This window comes from Stegodyphus dumicola, chromosome 2 (genome assembly GCF_044657685.1).
Source record: "Stegodyphus dumicola isolate Sdum_Otavi_A_Nest chromosome 2, ASM4465768v1".
NCBI classification, from domain to species: domain Eukaryota; kingdom Metazoa; phylum Arthropoda; class Arachnida; order Araneae; family Eresidae; genus Stegodyphus; species Stegodyphus dumicola.
Window position 1 is genome coordinate 165825395 of NC_140769.1, and position 18315 is coordinate 165843709.

General features: G+C 32.5%; 1 protein-coding gene across 3 annotated transcripts in view; it reads left to right on the forward strand.

The window, feature by feature from the left end:
- Positions 1-654: 654 nt before the first annotated feature.
- The window catches only part of LOC118193914 (neuropeptide S receptor-like), a 1011430-nt gene continuing 993769 nt past the window's right edge, over positions 655-18315 (forward strand). The window contains exon 1 of one of the 3 annotated variants that reach the window (XM_085811422.1): positions 655-954. The gene's annotated coding sequence lies outside the window, so the exon portion shown is untranslated. The remainder of the gene's footprint in view (positions 955-18315) is intronic. The other 2 variants (XM_085811424.1, XM_085811423.1) reach the window with 2 other exon arrangements.

Here is an 18315-nt window from a genome sequence, read left to right on the forward strand (position 1 = left end):
CAGACCCTTTCGTGACATCAAATAGTGTGAATCTGCAGCTGACCAGGCCATGTAAATTTCCGAAGGGCACGCCTATGGACTGACAATTAATGTCTATGGTCAATCCATAGATTAAACTCTGTGTGTGCAGTGAATAGTGCTCTTAATCATTATATTCTGTTTAATTTAATAACGTATCTAAAGGGTCTATAAATACATGAAAACTGTAATTGTACAATTAATAATTTTTACGAATATTTCTAACATTATTTTAAATCGATAAAAGGTGTCTTCTAAGACCATATATTTTATACCTAAAGCGGAAACATTTTATTCCAGATCTTTATATGAACAGATTCACTTACGTGTCGCGTAGTATAAGTTACGTAAATAACTATTTTAATTTGATTCGCAATTTGCCGCTGCTTTCTTTAATTTGCTAAAGAGAAACTTCCGTAAAACTAATTTAGGAAATGTGCAAATAATTAGTTATAATAGCTGGTTACATCCTCAAGGCGCTAAATGTCCTCACTTCTTTCTGAAACAAATGTCATGCACATAACACTTTTCTTGAGAATAAATAAAACGAAAACTTTTTTCAGTCAATGGAAGAACAAAAGAGAAAGAAAGTTTCCTACCGAGAATGCAGAGATTGTCCGCTAGATGGCAGGCATTCTGTTAGCGGTGCGCCGACTTCCAGATTCCCCGTTGATTCAAGTTACTTCATTCACTAACCAGAAGCTGAAACCTACTATCAATCCTTTCAGATTTCGAAAACTACGGTAAGAAGTCCAGCTACTTAGGGAAAATATTGATGGACTGAAACTGAAAAAGTACGAATCGTAAGAGAATTTTGTTCTGAAATTTTATTTTAGTTATAAGTTATTATTTTAGGTGGATTTACAGATGTAAAATATTTTCGCGCGTTTTCTCCCTGAAGGATAATACTTTTTGCTTTTGCATTTAGGATACCAGGTAAGTAATATTCAATACTTTTTTTTGAAGTTTTAAAAATAATCGGTAATTTTCTTCTCTAAATGTAAAAGCAGGTACACATAAATAAAGATTTCTACTAAACTAAAAATATTTTACTTATTTACAATTATATTTATATTTTACTTCTTTACAATTATAATGAAGGGGAAAATGAAAGTGATGAACTTAAGAATATAGATTAGATTAAGAAGGATTCAATTAAATTGAGTTCTGAAATGATTTTCTATGAAAAAGTTATAAAATAATTAGCGTAAAATAAAGGTCTGGTTAGGAAAGAATAGCCAGATAGATTTCAATATGCAAAATTTGTTAATAGTGTAAAAAGGTAATCAGATAATATGAAATATTAGTATCTGAAAATATAAATTTGGATAAATGATGAGAAAGTGTTGAATTAAAAAATTATAACGTTGTAGTTAGTTAGTTTAGTTATAATTTGAATATATTGTTTCAGAAAAATGAATTTAAAAATAAACATAGCGTAATTTACGCTTAAGCAAAACTTTACGCACTCTTTCCTAAGTTATTTAATTTTAATGCCTCAAACTAAAATGAGTGGAATTAAATGAAGAAATCTGTTTCAAAGGAACAGATGTTTAATTTGGGAGACTTTCTGTTTTTTAAAGCCTTGTTACGCACTGCCATTCAAACTGAATTTACTTATTTTGTAGATTTTAAGTTTATGAGCGTTTAAATTTAAGTTAAAGGTGTCTGAAAAGGATTTAAATTTTTTTTGTCAGAAAATTCAGAAACTTTAAAGATATTCAATTTAAAGGAAAGTCGTCCGCTCCATTTCTTACTTTTGTGATTGTATTAATCAAAAACCATTTTTTTTTAATTTGGCCAGAAATACTTTAATTGTATCACTTTTGTTTAAAGACATGATTTTAATTTAGTATGTGTGTTAACTGAAATTAATGTAACAGGACTTACACTTAACTTGCATGTTTCATGTATAATAATCTCGAGGAAGATTTTATTTATCGTTTTTGTTTTTTCAATGTATATGTATACGTAATGTGCGAATTGTAACATAGAAAGAAGATTCTGTATTATAAATGAAATATGGAAATTCCTTTTAATTCAGAAATTTCTTAAATTCATGCTATTTACTTTTTGATAATTGCTTAACTTATTTCATTATGATATTTATTCATTCGCATATTTGCGTATTAATTTAAATAAAATAATCGCATTTTAAATATTTTAGGTACCATTAAGAATAAAGTATGGAATCTGAGTTTTGTTTGTATTCTGCAAGGATTCAAGTGTGCACCCATTCTAAATACAGCATCAATGTTAAGATGTACTCTTTAAAGAAAGTTTAAGTTAAGATGTACTCTTTTAAAGAAACAGTAAAATTAAAAATATTTATGGCTTATTCAAAGTTATTATTAGATCAAACTGCTTTAAAACTCAAAATTTAAAGTTCATCTTTTTAAGTACTATGATTGTTTGAAAGTATCATTTTTTTGAGTATTTTAAAGTAAACAATAATACATACTGTAATTATGTTTTTAGTGATTCATGTGTCATATAACGTAATTTCCCACGCACGTACAGGTTACCTCCCGGTTTTCGATGGCTCTTATTTATAACCGATATCGTTATATTCGACACGTAACACGTTTTTCTGGCCTATTTTGTCACGTTTTATAAATTTAAGTGTAGGCGTATTTTTTTCCTCTCATTTGATTGTAGTTTTGCAAACGTAATGTATTTTAGATTTTATTAACATTAAAAAGTCTACACATTCATACTTTTCATCGATCAATGAATCTGCAAGATGAAAACAATTGGCTGTGAATTTCGACTGTTTCTGTTTTTGTATATAGTGAGGGATGGCAGTATATTGAAGTAGAAGCAGATTCTGGAAAAAAAAAAGCTGTTGCATTTGTGTTGATAAATATTACAATTCTTATAATAATAAAATTGTAAATGGTTTTTAAAAATTACCGTCTGTTCCCAGTAAAACTATAACAATTTTAGTCTTTAGTTAAAATGTCTAATGAGAAGTGTTTGAACTAAAAATGTCTGAAATATACTTTCTTATCAGAAAAAGATTTATTAGTTAATGTAGTCATATAGCATGGAGAATGAACTTATTGTGTATATTATTAATCTTAAAAATACTTTAATAGCTGAAAACAATTCAAAATTATTTCGAAAATTCGGAAGTTTATCAGAAGAATTTTAGTTTTTCTTTATCATTTATTCAAGAAAACAAGGATCAAGGATAAATTTCGAATTTATCCTTGATCGAAATAACAATAGAAGCTAATATCCTTTTATAATCATACACCGAATAGGGTTTTTCACTTAAAGCTATTTCGGATTTGGATGATTCGATCATTGCAATTTGAGGAAATAGTCTGCAATCAATAGCGGAGTATTCTGCAGATGCTGTACTCAGTCTAATTATCTCGAATGGATTAAGTGACGAATAGTGACTTATTTGGCTTACAAGGTTAGCTTTTTTCTGCATATAATGGTCGTAATCTAACCATGTCATGTCTATACATTTATTAATTAATTTATTCAAAGAATCGCTTTTAGTTGCAACTTACCTGACTCACCATAGAATTCCTCACTTGTTGTGAATTTTTTTCTTTTACGGATTGAATATTTATAATATTCTCCTTAGCCAGAAAAGTTATGTTCTAACGATTCCGGTACCGAAGCATTCTTAAATGTTTCATAGCTTCGAAGACAGAATTTCTCATGCTACCGTCAACAAAGTAAGTAAAGAGATGCGCTCTAATTACATAAGTAACACAATTATTTTCATTTTGAATCTTCTGCTCAGTAATTCATCGAGGTTAGATTTGGGGCGACAGAAATAATGCTTTCCTAAGCCAATGACATCAGTTTTCATAGTGAAGTAAAAACTAAGAATGTTTACACAAAAATGTCTACAATATTTTTCAACAAAATTAAGCTAAACATGTTATGAAAATAATCAAGTCTATTGTAGGAAAGGGAAGGAAGCCTGCACATGAGATAGTTATTTAAGAGTAAGTCGTAAATTTATTATTTGAGTAATTAAGTGATTAAATATTAAATACTCAGATTATAAATTAAATACTTAACACTTTTGTTGGAAGGAATGATAATTATTAATTTAATGAAAATTAACATTTCAGAACTGTATTAGATTTATTAGCTGAGGCAAATAAGGGATATATTATACTATCAGCGAATCAAATAAATGTCTTTGTAGAAGAATTTATAAAAGAAGATGCCTTGCATCTACGTTATATATGAAGAAAACTACAATTTCTCATGAAAACCAATCCCCTGGAGAACAGAAATTCATATTTGGCGGCTTTGGCCTCTCAATCATTGATCACTTGTTGTTGTAGGACAACAAGTTTGAATTATTTATATTATGGAGTTCTTCAGTGCTGTCCATATAAGGGAAAAAGATAGTTCCACATTTTAAGGAAAACTGGCTTATATTCACATTACAGATGCAGAAAGGTAAGGAAGCTACCATGGTGCTTAAAATTTGTGTATGAGGCTCACTGCGTCGCGCGCCCACACTCTCTGAGGCAGTTATAGCGCTGCAACTGCTGAACGGCCATGTACTAGTTTATTCAGATATGTTTTTACGCAATTGTGTACTATGTTCGTACTGTGAAATAAACCTGTGATTTCCAAGAAGACGAACGCTCATTCAATTCAATATGTGCGACAATTTAGCTTAACCTGAAATTGAAGAATCAACGATTTGCTTTGGTGATGTTTCATGCTGCATACAGCCAGCCTCATTCGCCGGAATTTGAACACGCGTTAAAATATCTATGCTCATTGGCTTACCCACACCACCGCTGGTAGACGAAGAAAGAAAAGAAATATTTTATTTCATTATATAGCTTAACAAATTATAATTTATTTGCAATTTATTTTTACGTAATTCATGACAAAAAGTGATTTGGTTCTCCTCTATGCAAGAATATTTACGTATATTGTGTATATATATTACACGCATACAAATTATTCCTTAGTAATAGAGCTATGCGTAAATATTCTTACATATATATTCTTACGTACTTCCGGTGATGTAAACTGAACTAAAACTCAGGCAGCCAATAGTAATTTTACAGCAATATTAACTATCCAATCAAAATGCTTTGAAAACCAAAACTCATAAGTGGCGATATTCCGAAAATGTGTTTTGATGTTACGTGATAAAACGTGTTTTGAGTTTTTCTCCAACTGCATCATTATAAATAACTTACTTAATAACTGGTTATATTTTTGAAATCTGAAAGTATGGTGTTTTCTTATAAAATGATTTTAATTCGATGAATATTAAAAAAATTGGCACTGTTACAAAAATATCAAATCAAAATGGATAAGTATTCCAAGATTTTATTCAGGGAAGATTTTTTAAATTTTATTGTTACTAGTAACTAGTTATAAGTTTTGTAAAACATTTTTGAATTAATGTTAAAAATTTTGGATTTATTTTGTTGACAAGATAAGAATTTTTTAATTAAGATTATTGTTTAAAAATTTTAATTAAAAAAATTTTATAATTACTTTGAGAATAATGTCTATATAAAGTATAAATGAAATAATTATTAAATGGGATAATGCTAATATTGCTAAAGTTAATATACAAATATCAGAGACTTGAGACAATTGAATAATGGTAATAAAATTTATATCAGAATTTAATTAAGAGTAAATTGTTTTAAAATTTGTTTGGAATTATGGTAAATGAATGTTATAATTATCAATAATTGTATGTTAGATATGAAGTATGAGGGAGTATTGGTTCAGAAACAGAGGCCTGTTTTACCTCTGCATAATTGTTCCTTTTACTCTCTTCATGTAATATAAACTTTGAAGGCTCCCACTTTATTTATTGCATAGAATTTTTACTTTTTCATGTAATAGAGTGTGATTTTTTTAGTATAATGGAATGTTATAGTGCAGTTCACTAACGACTCATGAAAATTTAATACATGAGTTTGTTTAAAGTGGATTTGCCCAAATAGCTGGATGTGTGAGAAAGCTGTGGAGTCTTCCAGTTTGTGCAATTAAAGTCAAAATTGTTAAAAAAAAGTGAAAACCATAATTTCAATCATGCTATTACAAATGATAAAGTATTACTTATAAATATGAAAATTGGCGTAAATTTTAAGATTTAGGATTATTCGTAATAAGTTCTGGGTATATAAAATCTTTATAATTGTGATCTGGTGTGGGAAAATTTTTGGAAATCCTTCCCTGAAATATCAAAATCCTGTTGTGAATGTTCCAGAAAAAGGAATTTTCAACAAATTGGACTCAAATTATCATAGGACTTTAAAAATTATTATTGAACTCAAAATTTTACGTATTTTAATTTTAATGTTCGATATCAAATATTATATTTTGTATCTTTCAAAATTATATATCACATGTTTTGCTACTCTAATGCTTATTCTCTCTAAAAGGCTTCTCTATCTCTCCGCCTTTATCTTTTTGAAAGACGAGAATGTGTAAGATAAAAAAATCTGACAGCAAACTTCTAAATTTAACGCGCTTCCATCTTGCATAACTACGAACTTCAGCTTTGCTTTCTACTCTGTAAGATGTAATTTCCCTGGCTTGCTTTCTATCTCAACAATATCAAAAATGTAAATCTTCTGTGGAAAGGCACGACTAGAGTGCCAAGTGATTGTGGCCACAAATATAAATTGCAAATAAAAATGGAATTAAAATCGCCTCGACTGCCAAGTTCTTTAGGTGCTACGAAATAAAAATTCTTTTTCAATATGGATCTAGGCTCGCATCGACACTGCACCGGCTTTTCCTTGTGCTTTTATTCAATATTTCAATTATACCCTCATGTCCATAAATTAAGGATAATGCAAAATCAGGCAAAGGAAGAGTTAGAAGCAAAACAAATTTGACTTATTTGTAAAGCTTATTTATTAAACAAAAGGTAAAGAGCAAAAAAAAAAAAAAAAAAAAAAAAAAAAAGATGCTATATGTTTGATATTATTAAAAAAATTAGCGATTTTTTTCTCCCTGGAGCAAATTACAAGACAAAAACCTGTTTACAAAAACCAATATTACATTGTTGGTATGATTGTTAATACATTGTATGTCTCCCAGACGATGCAATACAGTCCGTACAACGCCTAGGCATGCTGATTATCAAATTATCGATCTGATCTTGGGGGATATTACACCACTCAAAAAGCAATGCTCTCCGAAGTTCCGGTAGACATGTAGGACGAGGTTGACGGGCTGCAACTCGTCGGCCAAGCATGTCCCACACGTGCTCTACTGGATTCAGATCCGGTGAGAATGCTGGCCAGTCCATACGTGTGATATCCTCCGATTGAAGGCATTCGCATACGATGTTTGCGCGGTGAGGACGGGCGTTGTCATCCATAAACACAAATTGTGCGCCCATGGCGCCCCGAAACAAACGTACATGTTGTTCCAGAATGAAGTCACAATAGATCTGGCTTGTCATGGTTCCAATTTGAACATGCAGGTCAGTTCTGGAACCCAGAATAATTCCACCCCAAACGAGAACTCCTGCACCACCGTAACGGTGTCGTTCAATGATGTTTTCTTGGTGGTAACGGGTACCTGGAGCTCTCCATATGAAAGTCCGGCGAGAATCAGACTGCAAGCTAAACCTGGACTAGTCGGAAAACATCACACAAGCCCACTGTTGCGGTGTCCACAATGCATGCTCTCTACTCCAGGCTAAACGCAGGCGACAGTCAGTTGCAGTAAGTGGAACGCATCTGACAGGTCTACGAGCATATAGACCAATCTGCCCTAAGCGTTTGTACACGGTCTGCCTTGAAATTGTCGTACCAGTGGCTGAAGAGAGCTGACGAGACAGGTATGAGGCTGTTCTCCGCCTGTTTCTTTTTGCAGTAACTGACAAATACCGGTCCTCATTCGGCGTTGAAACTCTGGAGCGACCTGTGCTGTAACGTCTACTCACATTACCATCATCTTGGAATCGTTGCCAAAGCCTGGAGATATCACTCTGGACAATTCCAAGTTCGTCTGATATTTCCAGTTGGGTACGCCGACATTCCAGACGGCCGATAATTCTACCACGTAAAAAATCATCCAAATGCGTCCTTTGTGTCATAACTATTCGGTTATTGCACTGAAATGCTTATAAAGCGCCAGCGAACAATTTTACTTCTTTGCCTGTATTCCTTATATATCACTCTCTTACACTGTCGTCATCGTGACGTACCATTGGTGTCATCTGGTTACTTCCTGAAATTTGCATATGATTGTTGAAGATGTGTGTTGTGATTTTACAGGTGATATATTTATTTTAGAGTTCGATTTCCGCATGACTCCGAATTGTCCTTAATTTATGGACATGAGTGTAATAGGAATAACAGTTTCAGAAATTATGGTTTCACCGTTATTATATTTCATTTACAAATCCTGATTTAACCAAACTGAAAGGCCTCGCAATACTTCTAAAGAAACATATCCATCAATAGGGCTGTCCTCTTGAGCTAACCAGTGAGTTCTCTGCACTGGTGGCCCAGGGTGTCTAGGCAGTTGCTTGAAAAGTCCTCCGTTCCTTGCATAAGGTAACTGACCTTTAAGAACTGCACTAATACATTGCACAAAGAAAAAAGTATAATAATATAAAAAATTACATATAAAATGAGAGCCTCCAATATTATCTTACATGAAGAGGGTAAAAGGAACAACTGTACAGAGGTAATTACAGGCCCCTTAGGAACCAGCACACTCTCATCATATTTCGTATTTAACATTCAATCACCCATAAATTTTATCATGCATTTACCATAATTTTATATTACTCATCTATACTAATTTCCCTTATTTTTTACATCTACTTCATTTTTTAAATAATTATAAAATTCGTTTTCAAAATTTTCAACAAAATGTCAAAAATATAAAAACTTAACTTAATAGCCTTCCCTAAAAATAATTAAAAATCTAAGAATTCTTTACTTTCTTTACTAAATTATTAAAATTCAAATTTCTAATATCATTAAATTATATTTTTTCATATCACAGGGTTACATTTTTTAATATCCAATTTATCAAGAAAAATATATCAGTACCCAATGGAGATCTAATTACGCAAAAGCAGAAGTGAATATAATTTTCTGGCACCTACTTCAAGTATAAATTTAATCCTATAACTGCGAAAGAACATCCTAATTTATTCGCATAAAAGCCATATTATACGCAGTTCGATGACCTTGAAAGCATTGGAATGATTTGAAACGTTAAGCAGTCGGAAACATTGTCATTTCAACTATAAACAAACGCTGGATTAATTTTGAAGGGCGGGCTCTAGATTTCATTTATAAGCACTCTTAGCAATTCTACGATTCGATTTTTTTTCACATTTTCATATCGCTGTTCAATTACGACGTTACACTTATTAAATCACCGTATATGCTAGATGAAATTTCGAAGAATGTATTTTGACTTAAAACATTTAAAACTTTCAACACGATTTCAGGGTGCTCACGTAGATTGACGGAGCCGAAGATATCTTGAAGAAGAAGGCATTAATTAACTAATTCGCTTTCACAATCATAGCCACAATTTGGATGATAACAGTTTTGTGAAGAACAGGCACACTTTGATGATTTAAAACATATTTTTGTTTTCTTCTAAACATTTAAGAGATGGCTGTACACTTCGTTTTCACCGACGTTAGCACTTTTGGACTCGCAGGTACTCGAAATCCATTGGGTTTTCCCCGTACAAGTTCGAATCCTGTCGACTCAGTTGTAATATATTCAGGAGCAGTAATTTTGATGGCGTATAAGTGTTGATCCTTATTGACTAGGAAATTGGAGGCGAAGGCAGATTTTAATCTTCATTTTTTATTTTAGCAAACATGTTGCGGCGACAATCACATTGGCACATTCCAAAAGATTTTACATTTTAGATAAATTTGAATAAGAAAGAAAGAGAAGATAGACTGCAGTGCGGCCATTCCAAAGCATAGAAAGCAAGTAATGTTCAGGATGAAATCTCAAGATGACTGAGTTAGTTTTGGTTTTCAAAGCATTTTGATTGGATAGTTAATATTACTGTAAAATTACTATTGGCTGCTTGAGTTTTAGTTCAGTTTACATCATCAGAATTACGTAAGAGTCATTTGACATAGATTTTTCTCGAAATGACGCAGTGCAAATAGAAGTTGCTATTTTTAGAATACAGAAGGGAAATTCTCTTTTAAGCTGCTAATTTAATCTTTTACGTATTCTTTATATCTTTTAGAGTCATTAGGTATATTTTTGGAAGCAGGAGCGATGAAAAATTAGCAATCGCCTTCGCCACGAAGGCACGCTAAGAAGGTGGAGAAATACTTTATAACCTGATGTCTCTACAAACTGAACATTAATGTGATGAACTGAGAAAAAAAAATATGTGAAATTAAATTACTTGTAAGTGCATAATCTTTCATAATGTTTTTAAATCATAAACTAAAAAATTTAAAAAAAGAACGAATAAATAGGAAGTTTTCGAAGTATTTCCCCCTCCTTTTTTAAATGCTGCAAACTCAATAAGGAAAATAATTTTCAGTTTTCTGTTTTTCTATTTTAGACTGAAAAAAAAATAGAAAAATGTTGTGGCAACACTTAGCACTGCAAGAAGAATGCTAAGCATCTGCTGCTATGCAGTGTTTATTTTGTTGTTGAATTGTATGTGGTATAAGGTCGAAGAAAATAATGCTTAAGAATGGTTAATAATAAATCTAAAAACACACACACACAAAAAAAAAAAAAAGGTTTAGAAGGAATGAGTGCAAGAGCAGACTTGTAGACTGCGAGCTTAGTGTGAGTGTAAAAAATCTTAGTAATCTTAAATAGTAAACCTTTCGGGCGACCGCTTTTACATTTTTTTCCCCAAAATATTTTCTGTTGCACTAAACTTAAAACACAACATAACACCTATTCTCTTCAAGTTTCCAGAGCTCCCTAGCGATATATTCTTTTTCCGTATTAAAGAAAAAAGAATTGGAGGCACAATCATAAGGAATATTGCTGAGGAATATCCAGGTTCCATAGTTAATAACTTTGCAATAATTAGTTTAGAAGAAAATCCATTAGATAAAATAAAGTTTCGAAGTTAATTTTAAAATTTTTATAACTTTGGAAGAGGTAAAATCTATCAAAACAGGTTATAGCTTGGATCTGATGAGTTATGGCAAAGAACATAAGGCCTATGGACTTAAGTTGAGGTAAAAAAGGAACTAATACATCTATTGTAATTAAATTGTCTTTCAATTTACTTACGAGTGTGTTTTAAGCATTAGGCACTAATGTGTATCCTTTTAATGATTTGCCTGAAGATGTTTCAAACTATCAGCAAGTTCTAGCTGTAAATTATGAAGCATGTATTTATTTTTTAATGAATATAGTTTATTTTGTCATCAAATTTCAGAAAATGCATTAGTTTCATCAAATTTCAGAAAATGAAAAGGATTTAAGATGAGTTGGGTTCCAAACAACATGCATTATTTTACGCAGTGGCAGGGCAAATGCCTAGTAAATATAAAAAGTAATTAAAGTAATGTGCTTGTTAATTTTAATGCTAAGGATTTAATAATACTTTATATCCGCAAATATAACGTGGAAATTTCACTTTAAAATCTGACTAATGCAGGGTGAACAAGTAGGCAAAACTTTAGGGGGTGACAGAAGGCAATATTCGAGCAATATTCGTAACAGAATGTATAGTCTGGGCGCAAGGACTGAGAAGTTAAATGGTAGATTTCCAGTGTCACATTTAAAGTAGTAACACAAGAATGACAGCATATACTTCAGGAACATTTTATTAACACAACATGCTCAAAGAAATTGCTCAAAATACATTCCGCCAGCTCTTCACACCTGCGGGATAGGGACTGAGGCAAATTTGCGAAGACACCAGGCATTTCCCGAATATCGCCGGCAACAGCCGCGATATTGGCGATTAGACCCATATTGATTTCAATGGGACACTCGCAGATTAGGCTTTTCCTAGGGGCCCCACAGGAAAGCCTCCAACACGAGATATCCGGTGATCTTAATGGCCAAGCTCTGAGACCACTTCCACCAATCCACCGCCCTTGAAATTTCGTGGTTAGTATAAACAGCAATCCTCGGTAGAAAATGCCGTTGGGTGCAAAAACCGATCCTTTTTATACCATTTATTTACAATGCCCTCTAGCGACTTGCCGTTTACGTTCCTGCCATACAATCAAAGATGAATATTGCTCGTATAGCTGCCTTTTATCACGCCCTAAAGTTTTGCCCGCTTGTTCAGATTCATCCTGTATATGAAGGCAGGAACATAAGATTGCTGAGTGATTTCGTGAAAGTTAATGGCTTGAAATATCTAAAGAGAATGAAAGAAATATTTTTGGAAACTAATAGTATATGTATAAAAGATTAAGAATTCAACCTATTCGTATTCTACCCATTATTATTTCTTATGATTAGAGATATAAAATTATAACATAGTGACTTATTAGCAAGAGCGATAAGTAAAACATGAAAACAGAGTATAGTTCTGGTAAAACAGAGTATTAACAGAGTATAGGCTGGGTATAGGCTGGTAGCAGAAGTTCATGAATATAACATGAGATTCTCAGTTTTATGTAGTTTGTGACAAACTTGAGATCCATTCCTAAAACATCAATTCTGATACCGCAAGAGATGAAAAATAAGCTCCAGGATAAGTTAGTGAAATACGAGAAAGTGTTTTAATGAATACAGATTTACACATTGAGAAAGTATCTGAATCAGTACAGTATCCGAATTCGAGCAGTATCACCGAATGCACTACTTTGCATATATAGTTCTGAATTCATAGCATGAAATCCTGAGTTGTAGAAGTGTAGAGTTTTGAGTCTGAAATTGCACAGATGTCGGAGAACTATACGATGGCATAAATCAAAGTCTAGGTAATCATGGCAGCTTTTCCCTAAGGTACTATATTTTATAAGATAGAACGCTATGTTCTTGCGCATATCAAACGATCGATCACAACTCATGACCTCAAAAATAAAAATACGCAGCAAAGGATCTATCATTGTCATAAAACGCATGGTTGCTTATATATGTAGCGTTTTTATATATATATGTATGTATATATATATACATTCTATATCTGTTAGATGTAGAAAGTAATTCTAAATTTGTCAAATTTATGCAGCTGCTGTATTGACAATAAAGGGTTCTTAACCTAGAATTCTCAATCATTTAAAAATAATATATTTACATCTACTTATCTAGAAATATATAACAGTAAAATATTCGCTTCTAATATTCTATACATAATCCAAAAACGTACTAAACATGAAAATTTTATTGTTAATAGCGAACTTTCTGATGAAATAAAACAAAAAAAGAAAAACTTTTTGAAATCTCAGAAACAGCACTGCATCGCCAGATATAGTTGAAAATATTTCTATATTTTCAGTTTCTTAGACATACGCCCGAGTAGTTATGTATGTATGTATTTTTAAATGAATAATTTCTGTTGTAAATTTGTTTATTGTTTTATTTCAAATTACTTCAACATTTCATCAAAAACACTTTCTTAGTTTTCGAATAAACTTGCAGTCTGCATTTACTTGAAGAATTTTGCGGGAAATACAGTTGATCCTACGCCCTCAAAAAGAAAGAAATTAAGCTTATGTTAACAATTAATTCTTGTATATATAACAATAACAAATCAACAAATGGTTTTAGCCGCCAAAAAGCAGACGCGGCAGTTGCCGCGATTTAAGAATTCCTTTCTTCGATTAACCTTAGATCAAGAATATATTCGCTTAACATTTTGCTGTGCAAAAACTTCACAGTCTTTCCCTTTGAAGTTAGATAATGCTTATATAGTATACATAGTAAATAGTAATGTAGCTTGCATACTAATATATGTATGGAGAGAGAGACAAAAATTGTTTGTATTTTCTGTTTTTTTTTTTTTTTTTTTCTTTTGGTTGTATGGTTTTTGTCATTTTTGAGATACTAGTATTTCACATTTCGTTAATTCCTTTTTTTTTAACATATTTATAGGGTATTTTGAAATATAACGGTATTCAATTTCACAGCTTTTTGATCTTTGTGAACTTGGTTCTAAATTTCTTACTTTTTGTCTATACTGATTAATTTGCTGCATAATATTGTGTGAAAATGTTTGAAACAATTTTGTTTTTAAATGAAACAATTTTAATGATACTATATATACAGGGTTTGTCCGGGAAGTAGTAGGATTGATTTTTTTTTCGCCAAAACGTGTTGAAAGAGGGGGATGTTACTTCACTGGTTCGGTTGTGGGAGACCTTAGTTACCAGCACACCAGTCGCCAGTCGTCTCGAAACCTTCACGGATCGAGTTTAAGATGAACACCTTTGAAGGTGTCTTGTCATCTACACAGTGAATCTTTTGTTAAAGCAATGACAGGCTGTGAAGGATTGCGTCAAATTGGGTAAAACTGTTAGTGAGACCCATAGCATGATCAAGACCGCTTATGGGAGTGATGCTATGGGTCGATTAAGTGTTTGTGATTAGCACAAATTGTTTCGGGAGCGAAGAAAGTAAGTTGAAGATGTGCAACGGTCAGGACCCACTTAAACGGCAAAACGTGACGAAAACGTAGGGCTTATGATAAGGTTTTCAAACCTACCAGTCTAACTACGTCAATCTGTCAGAATACCAACACTAGTTCACAACTTGTGACACATATACTGGAAACGATTTTCCAGCATGATGATATCCATAAAGACGCAACTGCCCAAAAGGAAATACAAACTAGTATTGAACAATATTATGCTTCGTCCATTGCTGACTTTGAGCTTTTTCCAACAAGACAGGAGCTGAATGACGTAAAAGCTCAATCCGAGTAAAGTCTTTGGACGCGTCTGGTAATACGTTTCTTTTATTTACAGAAGTTCTGAAGAATTCGCCTCTTTTCAGAGGGCACAAAAACAGCAGAAGTTGCCCTCTTCCTAAAGAGAAATTAAGACCCAAATGATGCTGCCTCTTATAGACCCATTTGCCTGCTTCGAGCCATAAGGAAAATCCTGGTAAGAATAACACTTCAAAGACAATTTTTACATTCATGGTAATGAACAGATAAATGTATTCCAGAGACATATAGGCAATATGTCTCTGAACCAGGAAGACCGTGGATCACGCACTGAATCATTTACGGAACACGGTACTTAGAAGCAAGCAGAATAAACTGCATATTACTGTCATCAGCATAGACATTCAAGGTATTCTTCTGAATGTCTATGCTGTCATCAGCATAGACATATAATTCGTTATAGTGGTATGATGTTTTGAAATATATCAAAGATACCAATTGCCCCCAAAATTTTATTTGATTTGATCTACAGTTACATAAGTGAAAGACGAATTCAAGCTACAACGGACGGAGGCGTCCTGATGCAAAAAGTGACGAAAGGCTGATCGCCGGGCTCCTGCCTAGGTTCACTTCTGTAGAACCTGGTAGCAGACACCGCGCTTAACCTTTATGATGACGATGAAGCATCAGAAATAATTGCGGATGCTTACGACTTCATCTTGTTTCAAACAGATACATCCGTAAAGCTGCGTTCACACTGGTCCGTTGGGGCTTTATTCATATATATGAATATATACAAAGTAAAAAAAGTTTCAAAACCTTAAACAAAAAGTAAAATACGGTTCAAAACTTAAATTAATAAATGCAAAGTAAATAAAAAGTTTAAAACTTAAATAAATACATGCAAAGTAAAAAACACTTCGAAACGTAATCCATTTGCGCACTGATAGCAGCAACAAGTGGTGGTAATAATGTAAAATAAAATAAAATATAAAATATAAATACGTTGAAAATTCATCACATATTGAATTCGGAATAAACCTTATGTAAAAACCAATATATAGAAGCACGATACTGCAAAAAAAAAAAAAAAAAAAAAAAAAAAAAAGGGGGGGGGGAACTTTTCCAAAATCACAAATGAAAACGAAATTTATATCTTTTGCTGCATCCTCAGCACGGGGTCGGTGAAACAAAAGAAGTAATGATATAAAACAGACTGTTTCTGAACCGAAAAAGACAAAAATTAGTTCAAAATTTTAAATAATCTTAGAAAATCAATCAAAGTAATCTGTACCTGAAATGAGCCCAACCCCAACAGGCTGAAGTAAGCAGTGCCAAAAATGCAAAATTATAGCATCGAAAATATAAAGAAATTTGAAAAAAATGCAAACTAATATACAAAACTAATATTTTGAGTAAGTCAAGGTCCCAAAACAAAATTTGCAAAAATAATACTCCAATATTTAAAAAACCCGAAACATATAAATTAATTCAAAATTGGAATCAACGGATTAAAAATAATACCATAACTCACAAGCAAGTAAAAAAAGCTTAAATATTTAATATTTTCTGTCAATACGAGTGGACCCAGTCCAGAAACATATTGTTGCGTTTTTTTCTTTTGTTGACATCAGTTGTTACGTTATATCCTTCCTTCACGTTCGTACGTGGTTCGTAGATTTGAAGTGAATAACGACGACACTTGATGAAGTATCGAAACACACTTTATTTACCAATAGTGTTAGGACAGCTCCAAAAGACGTTTTACAGTCGTCGATGAACTACTATAAACACGCCGGAACACTCAGCGACACAGCCTTCACAATGTCAGGCAATAACGGTGGAGACAACTTCCTGCAAAACACCAGAGTACAGCTTCTGACTCTGCTTGGTCGTTCTCGGAACTCCACGTACTCTCGAGATTCTTCACGCTACAACTCGAGATGCACTCTACGATACACGAGCACAGCTCCCGACTCTTCGGTTCAGTCGTTCCCGGAGCTCAACACGCTCTCTCGACGATGCACTAACCGCGATACACTAAGAGACTCTTTCGGTGCACTCGACGACCCACTCGGCACTCGCTGCCCGGCTGTCGACTCGATCGACTCCGCACAGCTCGCTAGACGAAGCACACTCTCTGAGACACACTAACTGACTGAGGACCAGCAGGGTTTATATAGCTTTCGGCTTGTGTTCGAGAACATTCTGGGCTAAACCGGTAAAAACTCGTTCCAGAAGGTTCTCCATCCGTCCATGGAATATCGCCAAAGTTCGCAAAACGGGCTATTTCTCGCCAAATGTGGCAATTCTGCCGACCCTTGCCATTTTATGGCAACCCTAAAACTGCTTTGCGGGGAAGCCATGTCACCGCACCTTGAAATTTCGTAACAATATAAAACAGAAATTATCCAACACATGCAAAAATAAAAAAATTAACGAAAATTTGATCTAAAAATGTAATGTAAATAATAAAAAATAGAGGAAGTAAGCTCTTAAAATCTGTAACATATGAGCAATATAAGTTTCGAAATGAAAATATATATATATATAAATATTAAAATGTGTTAAGTAATGAATTTAGATAAACTACGAATTTTAAGTTGATTAAATTAAATAAAACTAATTAGAAAAATTTCGATTGTAACATAAGAAATGCAGAAGTAATAATGAAAACTTTGAAAAAAGGGATTATGAATCCTAAAAAGTCTCCCAATTTGAGTTCACGTGAAGGATTAATTCGCTTCAATTCAACGAATGGAAAAAGTTGTAATGTTTATTTAAAGGAATGGAATAAACTTTCGAATTTTACACTTATTAAACTCAGTAATTTAAAAAAATTGTATTGTGACATAAAATATATAAAAGTAAAAATGAATAATTTGAAAAAGGGAAAAGACTTTGAATTACCTGTATAATATATCATAAAAAAGATCGCCAGTTTGAGTTCAAGTGAAGTATTAATTCGTTCCAGTTCAACAAATGGAAAATTTGTAGTGTTTAGTTCAACGAATGGAAACAATTATTGTGTTTAATAACAAAATAATAAATTTTTCTAAAATTGCAATGCACTGTGAAAAACGTTTTTTGATGAAGTAAAAAGTTGTGATGATTAAATAGATTAAATAATTGAAATTGTGATGCAGTAAGTGTTGTTTCTATTAACATCTTCACGACAACTCTAGTCAGTATCTCGTCTTTAGTTGTCTTTTATCCCATTTAGCACAAACTTCAGAGATCACAGAATTAGCGCCATTTTTCTTTCTTATTCTTTTTCTGAAGACACTTCTTTCTTTCATAATAACATTTTGTTGCTGTTTCTGAAATTGTTTTTCTTTCTTGTTCACTGCTGAACTTTCCCTTCTTATTGCAAGAGTTTGAATGTTTCATTTTACATGTGTCCGAATTTATCAGTTATATTAAGAAACGTAAGACGCATTATACATTATATAACTGAGAGTATTTTACTTTTAATTAATAATACTGCACATAACTCTTAAT